This window comes from Engraulis encrasicolus, chromosome 23 (assembly GCF_034702125.1).
Source record: "Engraulis encrasicolus isolate BLACKSEA-1 chromosome 23, IST_EnEncr_1.0, whole genome shotgun sequence".
In the NCBI taxonomy this organism is placed as follows: domain Eukaryota; kingdom Metazoa; phylum Chordata; class Actinopteri; order Clupeiformes; family Engraulidae; genus Engraulis; species Engraulis encrasicolus.
Genome location: NC_085879.1, coordinates 16,925,041 through 16,935,040, shown reverse-complemented (window position 1 = coordinate 16,935,040; position 10,000 = coordinate 16,925,041). Strand labels below are relative to the sequence as shown.

General features: G+C 40.1%; 1 protein-coding gene and 1 long non-coding RNA gene across 7 annotated transcripts in view; both read right to left on the bottom strand.

The window, feature by feature from the left end:
* dlg3 (discs, large homolog 3 (Drosophila)) overlaps positions 1-10,000 on the bottom strand; it is a 183,162-nt gene that overhangs the window by 159,871 nt on the left and 13,291 nt on the right. The gene's annotated exons all lie outside the window — the stretch shown is intronic.
* On the bottom strand, positions 4,452-6,861 carry LOC134440532 (uncharacterized). Of its 2 annotated transcripts, XR_010032978.1 has the most exons (4): positions 6,764-6,861; positions 5,718-5,874; positions 5,431-5,589; positions 4,452-4,696 (listed from the first exon to the last, which is right to left on the bottom strand). It is a non-coding gene; the product is annotated as an uncharacterized LOC134440532 (long non-coding RNA). The 2 variants fall into 2 exon arrangements; XR_010032977.1 differs by lacking the exon at positions 6,764-6,861 and having other exon boundaries at positions 5,718-6,631.

Here is a 10,000-nt window from a genome sequence, read left to right as displayed (position 1 = left end):
ACCTCGCTCCACAGCTTCCGAACAGCAGGTCCCTTAGATGATGAAACGACCAAAGCTATGTTCAACTTACCGTGAAATGTCCGCTTCATGTAATCGTGCACGTAATTAAAACGGTGACATTTTAGTAAGAAATCTTACCCTCTGTAGGGAATGACGATTTTTACGTCACTGGACACCATGTGACCGTTTTAAACCAATCACGTAGCCGATTTACGGCGAAAAAGTGGCAAGCCGTTTGAAAAACTGAAAATAATGACAAGCCGTCTGTCTGACCTACCTATAAGAATCTCCCAAAATACCCTTTTGAAGAGGGTATATAATAACAATTATCAAAAATAATACTCGTGCCTACATTTCTGGATTGGGACAAATTCTAAATAAATAATAAATAATGCTTTATTTACTGAACAAAGCATAATTATGCTATTGACATTTCATACTGTGGATTTGAGCAATTAATGGAAACAATTGCAATAAGTAGGCTATAGATAACCCAGGCTATTGATAACCCTCTAAGTGATTGTAACTCCAAACAGTGCTTTGTTTATAGCACCAACAACTATTGTGCAAGTGGATGATAAGGTTACCTTTTCATGTTCACATATAATAACAACTCATGCATATATCTCTGGATTGGGATAAGTTCTAAATAAATCATAAACAGTGCTTTATTTACAGCACAAGGCACAATTTTGCAATTGACATTTCATACTGTGGTTTTGAGCAATTAATGGAAACAATTACAATAAGTAGGCTATAGATAACACAGGCTATTGATAACCCTCTAAGTGATTGTAACAGTGCTTTGTTTATAGCACCAACAACTATTATGCAAGTGGATGATAAGGTTACCTTTTCATATTCACATTAATAAATGGAAATAATCTAATGATCAATGATAAGGACCATTCAGGTATTCATGTATTCATTTATTCACTAATAACTATACAACAAATAAAAAAATCAAAACAAGTGGCATACACATGAACCGGCATTTTCATGAACTGTGTGAAAGCATCCAGGTACACATCTTTTGCGCATGCCACAGCAAATGACTTCAATGAGATTGAAGTTTACTGCAGTTGGGGGCCATGGGCATGACATGCCAGGACTGTGACTAAGCAGCCTCTTCAAAAGCAAAGCTGGGTGATTCTCACGAAAATCAGAGGCACAACGGTTCACACTTCCAAATTTTAAAAAGACTTTTGAAGGCAAATTTTCTTTTTGGAATGAAAGATTGAAGTCTAAAGTTGTTACAAACACATGTTTTAGTCATTTTATCACATTTTTTATCTATTTTTAATGGAGTTTTTGTCTGCCTGAGCACAAGAAATTCTCATTACCGCAACACAAGTTCACATTAGAAAAATGTTTAAAAAGTTATGTTTTTGGCACTTTTTAACTAAATATTTGTAACAGTTATGTTAAGCTGTGTATTACAAACCAGGAATTATTGTATTTTAAGTTCAATATTTTATTCTAATTTTATGATTTGTCTCATTACCGCAACACACTTAATGATTTATAATCTGTCTTTTTAGGATATCTTACGGAAAAAATACTTTTATATATATTTTTTCTATGCAGGTGATATATGAAGCACCATAATTTATCTATATACCATTACAAACTTAAAGCAGTTTGTAGTATATCATTAATTTGCAAATAAACATGCGTTGCGGTAATGAGAATGATGTTTCGGAAATGAGATTCAATGTTTCGGAGATGAGAATTATTGTATAGGATTCCTATTCAACAGATAATATCTTTGTGAAATGTTTCCACAACAAGCACATTGAGTATTAAATCTGTGAATATTCAACAATTAACACTTACCCATCATTGTAACTTTCATACGGCTCAGCCATATTCAACACAATATGGCATTAGGCCTTGAGCAATGGCCCAAAATTTTGGCCCTTGGTGCCATCTGGGGGGACAAATGCTATCTATGTTTTTTTGCAATATACCTGTATATCCCCCCATTACTAGAAAAAGCCTGATGGCAGTTATGGGGTGGTAGCAAAAGGAGGGGTGCAGCAAGGAGGGGGAGTGTGGGGCCTGAGTCAATTGAGGGCAAGGCAAGTTTATTTGCATAGCACATTTCATACACAGGGGCAATTCAATGTCTTTCACAAAAAAACAAAGACAAAAAGAAAGAAAGAAAGAAATTAGAGTCAAAGAATAGTGAGTGCATTTTTCTGTACATCATCTGGAAGCTGGTTCCAAAGCTTTGCAGCATAGAAGCTAAAGGCTGCCACACTTTGTTTTGACTTTTTCTCCGTTGACATTAGTGACCTGGACCTTGGTGCATACCACTGAAACATATCCAGTAGATACCCTGTAGATGGGTCCAATTCCATTTACAGTTTTAAACAGAAGCAATGCCTTAAAATCAATTATGTAGCTCACTGGGACCCAATGGAGTGATCTCAAATTTGGAGTACTGTGGTCAAACTTCTTTGTTTTTCATAAGAACCTTTGCTGCCGCATTTTGGATTAGCATCAATTGTTAGATACTCTTGTTAGGGAGGCCTATAAAAGGGCTATTGCAGTAATCAAACCTATTAAAATGAAGGCACCTCCAGATCATGTTTTGACACAAGGCCACTAATTTAGAAATGTTTGTAGGTGGAAAAATGAAGACTTAGTAATGGCTTTCATGTGACTACAGTACTACAGTTTAGATCGCTGTCAATAAGGAGACCAAGATGTTTAAGTGTATTCCTTGCTTTCAGCGCCTTAGTTTCAAGGACAGTAGGAATCTTTAGTCTCTCCTCCCTTTTTCCAAATATAATTACTTCAGTTTTATTTGTGTTCAGTTGCAGGAAATTGTGTGACATCCAACTTTTAATTTGGTCAATGCAATGATAGAGTAGCCTCGCGCGCCATCCTACGTACTTCCGCCAAGACACTACGTCTGGTACCTGTCTTCTATGGAGCGATGTTGACCGGTAGGATTTTCGCCGGTGTTCTGACAAACGGTCCCACATTGTAATTTTATCCTACGGTAGGGTGTTCTGTCAGACATGTCGGTTAAACGGTCCCACATCGCCACAGATAGATGTCAGACATGTTTGTTCAACAACTTATAAGTTAAATCCTGTTTTTTCACAAAAATGTCCTTTCTGCTTCCTGCAATCGCGTCAGATCAAACAAAGTCCAGACCATGAATACGAAATGGGAGTATTATGGGATGGTCAGGACCAGGCTAATGATAGAGCGATTTAAGAGGGCTGTAGTCATTTGGGGATATAGATAAGTACCGTTGAGTTATTCTTGAACATTTGTTCGAGTGGCATACAGATTGAAGAATAATGGTCTCAGAATGGATCCCTGGGGGACCCCACTGTTCAGAAACATCTGTGATGAGTCATGGCTTCTAATGGCAACAAGAGTAGTAAGGGGTGGCTGGGGTTGTTGGGGCTGTGTTGGGTTAGACACTGTAGAGGGGGTGCGGGGATAAATGTGTGAAAATGTTATGATATGTATCAAAATGCTGTTATTATACATTCACATCCTTTATAATATAATATTTATTAATGTGCAATAAAATAATATAATATAATGTAATAAAATGTTACATCCTAAGATGTATAATGATTCCTCCATGCATTGTCAATGTACAATGCATTTTCAATGTATTCTCATCCACCGAAACATTGAATCTCACTACCGCAACATTGCGGTGTATGATAATGGTGTTGCGGAGGATGAGTGACCTTAACCTTTATCACAAGCTGTAGGAGCACCATGAAGGTCAGCTAAACTTTTCTCACTTGTTTATGTTTAGACCATAATAGGGTATATAATAACAGAAAAATAAAAGCAGAAATATCTTTTTAACGCTTCATAATGTCATGTTGCGGTAATGAGAATTAAAAAGTTACATGGGTGCTATGAGAAGAAAGTTTTAACTTTTGTCTTGAGAGAGAAACATTTGGCTGCTTGCCTGGTAGACATCTTGAGTGTTACAGTCAATTCTGTCCCCATCCAACAAAATGCATTGCAAATATTTGTTCCTTGTTGATTTTATCACTGATTCAAAATTGTTGCGGAGAATGAGAAAATTGGTGTTGGACATACTTCTTTTTTTTATTATTTCCACTGCCTTTACCAACAGTCATCAAATACCCAATGTACCTTATTTGTGCCTATTTGTAGTATGTTATTTTGTGAAATGTATTCTTTTTTATCTTTTTAATTCACATTATTATCATCTTATACAGCCCAATTTTAGTTGTGGACGCGTTGCGGTAATGAGAAATTTACCATTAAATGTGAAAAAATGACAAATTCAGTAATAGAAGTAGGGATTTGGAATAAGGAGCAATATAGTAAATAAGAATTTGTTTTTATTGATATCATTTCTATTTTCATACAGTAATCTTTAATCATAAAAATGCTTTGTGACACCTTTTTCTCGTGATTTCGTGAGAATCACCCAGCTGCTGTGTAAAGTGTCCGTGTCTCCTCTGCTGTGGTTGGTTGCTTTGACTTCCTCCTTTCTGTGTCGCTGTCTGTCTGGCTCATTTCGCTGGACTGAGTCGTCTCCGCACCTGATGGTAACAAGTCCAAGACTGCATTCGTCGACAAGTTCTCAGCAAAAACCAGTTCAGATGTGTTGCGTTTGGCGGGGGTGTGGAACACTAGCTGAGGAAAATCACGACTGAGCCTCTTCTTCAATATATCCTGTCTGTAAACACAAATCAACAAAAAAAGAGGCATATCAGTACAAGCATAGTGGGGCTTCATGTAGTCGCTGATATGCAATAGCCACCCTCACACATTAACTCGGAGTGAATAAATAATATTGGTGGAGTTTACTTGCTATGCAACAGATATAATACCAAGTATTCCCAAGGGAAGCACATACTGTAACGAACATCACACTATCAAGAATACTGCCATCCTCCTTATTTCAAAATATTACAAGTACAGTATGTGCAGATGACAAGCAGAGTGTTAGAGAATAATTTCAGTCAATTTCAACATTCAGTTGTAATGCTCACACTACCCTGGACGTGTCAGTACTAGAGATTTTTTTTTCTTCTTCTTCAGCCTTTTCCGAGATTCTGGTCATTGTAATGAGGGCAGCGCTTTGTTTACATTTCAAAAAACATTTTTATTTATTCCCAAAAACATCCAAAAGGTTATACAACATCAGCCGACAACTAGCAAACAGCGACACCCTTTAAATATTTGGAGTAGGCCTATGTTGTAAACAATGTAAACAAATGCTGCCCCCATTAGAATAGCTCATATCTCGGAAAGGGCTGAGCCGAAAAATGTGCCATCACCGGGTACTGACAAGTTAAGGGTATGAGCAATACAACAGCATATTGAAATTGACTGAAGTGGTCCTTTAAGTCACATGCGTGAACTTTCCCTTGGATTTGACAAATTCGTAATACACTGACTTGCAATTACCTGTAGGTTGAAGCATCAACACCTTCACTTGACTGCACAAGGGCAATAAAGGCCTTCCTCAGTTGGCTCATCCTCAGCACCTCTTGGTTGATCAGTAGCCTTTAGCGGATTACCCTCTCGCAGAATAACTTGTAGCTCAGATCAAATGTTGGCCCAATCCTTACAAAAATATAGAAGATGTGTGTTGTGAGAGCTTTCGTTGTGAGATCCATGTTGTGAGAACAAACTGTCTCAATCATAGGACACACATTGTACTGTGTTTCTATATAAAATTAAGATTGACTTACTGTTCTTTCTCTGCTCTGACAGGCTCACTCAAAAACCTTGTGTACTCTCTGTAGCAACTTCTGTGGTACTGCACCTCCAGAGCCACACAGTCTCTGTCCTTGATGTGAATGAGGATACTCTTGGCTTCCTTTACTTCAGCTGCTTCCTGCAACTTGCCTTGTACAAAAGAAAAGAAAAAAGAATGAATAAATAGACAGGCAAACAATTAGACATTTTTCCTGGTGGAGTGGTATTGTAAAAAAAAAAAAAATGGCGATGGGTGTTGCACCTCCCAAAAAAGCATTCCGTAGCCTCTTACTGCAGTGCAGATGGGGTTGCCAGCGGGCTTATTCACTATTTGCTGAAAACTACATCATAACAACATTGCTATGACAGTGCAGAGTAACAGATTAAGACATACATATTAAAATTTTGGTGACAGTAAGGTTATAACATAGGTGCTGTGCTAAGGGGTTAAGCACACAGATGTACAGCACAGCCAGGACACACCTCTTGAGCCTGGTCACTGAGGCTGCCCAGGGACAGAAGCGGAAAAATCCCAAGTGTACAAGTGAGAGAGGGGGGCAGTGGGGGGTAGGGGAATGGCACGGGGGATGGGATGGCAGAAGCAGTGTCTTAACCAGACAGGCCATCAGGCTGAGGAGCCACATTTCTGAACAGATATTCAGAGTCATATCAACATCAGGCATGCTTTGACATCCATATAAACATACCCTATCCTATTTAAGACAAAGTGTGATTCATTTAAACATCTAAAACCTAAAACACTGGGGGTACTATAGGCATGGGGGAATGTAATTTCACACCCACACACATAACACATTATGCCAATTCACACGTGCATTCATATTAGAATTAGACAAAAAAACAATGATTGTGCAGCAGTGTGGGCTAGATAGTCAGTCAACTTCTACTAACATGTGTGTGTGTGTGTGTGTGTGTGTGTGTGTGTGTGTGTGTGTGTGTGTGTGTGTGTGTGTGTGTGTGATTTGGGGGATGGGATGCATTCGCATAGACTGTGTGGTGGGGGTGAGAGTAATCTTACCTGCGGTTAAAGTCTGTGTTTTCGTTCTCTTTGACGTCTGCCACTCGCGACGATAAATTTGCTGTCTTTCTTGCAAATCATGCAGACAGCAGGAAGAACGGGGCCAGAGCTCATGATGGCCAAGCTGGATCTGGATCGCAGTTTCCTGGTCGGAGTGGTGGTCACAGCCGATAAAGCGGAGGTAGCCTGGCTAGTTCGGGGGTCTTGTTGGCCATCTCCCCTCTCTGCCTCTCGCAAGACACGCCGTGTGACTCGTTCAATTTCCCGCTTGTCAATAAACCTCCGGTAGCATGTGGGATGGAGAGCCGCATCCTCGGGAATTTCGTCAAACTCCAACTCAATACATTGCTTAAAATGTTCTGCTACGTCTCTGCACTCACCCTTCAATTCTAGCCGCTGCCGAAAATTTCGATATGTATTCCACCGTATATTGGTGAAATTCTGTGTTTCTTCATGCTTGACCGAAGATATATGCATGTAACACAACTTGCGTTTCGAAGATGTCTTTTTTTTGTACATTTTCGGTCGAGATTTCGTCTTCCTCGGTACCAGCTCCTTCGGTAGCCATGCTACTTCCGTTTACTCCTCATCTCAGCTGACATAGCAGTTAGCTGATTCGTTCCTTCTGATGACGCTTCAACCGTGGCACCTCTCGAGGCGAAAAGTATTATTACGCCGGCCGAATATCTACATACGCCTCGGAGACAGTAGTTCGTCATTACACGTTGCGAATTTGAATAGCCTTGCAGTGCGGACTATTCCGAACAGAGGTTTTAAATCCTCTATATAAGTCTTTCTTTTTTATGAACTGAATGTCTGTTTGTTCGGAGGCTGTGGAGCGAAGTTCGGTTTCTGAAGCACTTTTCGAGGGTCACCTTCCGGCCTAAGAGAGAAGAAAGGGTGAATGCATGTACTGTACTGCATGTGCATGAGAGAGGGACAGAGTGAGTAAGAGAGAGAGAATGTGTGTGCTTGCGTAAGACAGTGCATCGGAGAGAGAAAATTAAAGTGTTTGCTTGTGTGTGTGTGTGTGTGTGTGAGAGACAGAGAGAGAGAGAAGCAGCAAGCGCTGGAATAAAGGGCCGTGATTAGGCCTGGTCTCTCAGGGGTGCCACTGTGTGTGTGTGTGTGTGTGTGTGTGTGTGTGTGTGTGTGTGTGTGTGTGTACGTGTGTGTGCGTGTGTGTGCGTGCGTGCGCATGTGAATATGTATAGCTGTGTGTGTGTGTGTGTGTGTGTGTGTTTGTGACGGGTTGATAATGAAAGGAAGCATGTAGATGTCACCCCTGCATATTCAAATACATACTGGCCCAGAGATTCAATAGATGCCTCTCACCAGGACACATAAATTACAGAAGTAAATAAGTATGAAACACTGCACTACGGTGTATCTTTTATTTTTGGAGAGAACAACACATTTTTCTTAGTGCTTCTTCAGGTTCGCTCTGTGACATGTAATTACACCACACTGTCTTCGAACATTGCGTAGCAACTCTACATGATACTACTGTATGTCAGTCAGTCGGTCGGTCTGTTGGTGCGTTGATTGGTTGGTTTGGTTTTTAGAGGGTTTGCACACGACGTGCTGTATGTACAGTACGTAGGTCCTTGTTGTTGTGATGCAGATAATCATTGCAGAGACGAGCACAAGTGGAGTGAGACTAAGAGGCAGAGGAGGATTTTACATTGCATTACATTTCATTTACCAGACTTTTTCCCAAAACAAGTTACGAAAGAGACATAATGAGCAGCATAAAATGTGTGGATAAAAGAGGGAGTACACCTACTGTAATAAGCATAAGCATAACAAGGTTAGTAGTATTCATTTTGTTATGCTAGGATTTGTTTCGCTATACCTTGCAGGGATGTATTAAGAAGGCCCCTAGGCTATAGGTTTCGGTCGGCCCCCACTGAAGGCAAATTTCATAACAAAATTGCATAGACGGCGTCCCAACTCCAACCGAAGAGGAGAAATACAATTTCAAGCTCTACCTGACAAGGCAGGATACCAATACCCCATATTCTTACATTTCTCAAATGATGTTGTTCCCCCCTTTGGCCACCTGGGGGCCCCCTGGCAGGTGGGGGCCCCAAGACTGCACCCATACCTAGCCCGTGCTTTAATCCAGCCCTGCTTGCTGCTATCCCAACCAGTACCTCCAGTCTTAAACATTGTGTTTATTTTTACTGTAGCGCAGGAAATTATAGCCAAACGAAGCAGGAGAGAGTGGAGTGAGAATAAGGGAGAGAGAAAGACAAAGCTGCGGTTGTTGACTCATCGAGAACTCAATTTTACTCAGTCATACATATTAGTTTTTCCACAAACACACACGGAAAAACGGCTATAATATGATTTATGGTGGAACGCTCAGTGTTTTGTTTTTTTGCAGAGATGTGAAATCTTGGCTGCGGAGAGTAAAAATAGCGCCACATACTACATGTATAGTACTACATATACTATTTGAGAGACAGCTATTTCTTAGACCTAATGAACTCAATCACCAGAAATTTGGATCAACCGACTAGGGTTGAGCAAAAATACATTAATAACAATTATAACATTATAACAAAATTAATTAAAATAATCATAACCGCTAATCCACAATGATTATTTTTTACTACTATTACACTCTTACAGTAACTCCTCATCGCCATTATCACAAATACCTAATTATTCAATAATATTTTCATGTACACAAGACAACAGCACTCAGACATGTGCTAACAATTCAACAGAATTTGATTTTATTGAAGTTATTCCATTAGACCATTCCACACTCAGCCTCAAGAGACCCTTGTAATAAATACATAGACACAAGCAGCAACACCCACATATTTCTGTAAAGCTTACCCAGTACCATGGACGGATTATGACTCCACGGGCCCCTGGGCCACACAGCAAGAAAGGCCCCCTTCCAAAAAGATTCGGGGTTTTAGGCCAAATGCTAGAGAGATCATACATTATTGGGGGTTTGGGGACACTTTGAAATAAAGTTGTTCAAAGTGCAATATTTAACACACTATGAGAATGGAAATATTGAGCCCTGGGCTTCAGGGACCCCTGGGCCTGTGCCCAGTAGGCCCGTGCTGTAATCCGCCCTTGCTCAGTACAAGTTGTGTGAAGGAATGAAAAGTCTACTACAGACACGTCTCGTCTCTAATTCCTCACTAGCTTTCCGGAAAAATGTAGGCAAATTCTTCCAAGCCTCTCCTCACACACACACACACACACACACAC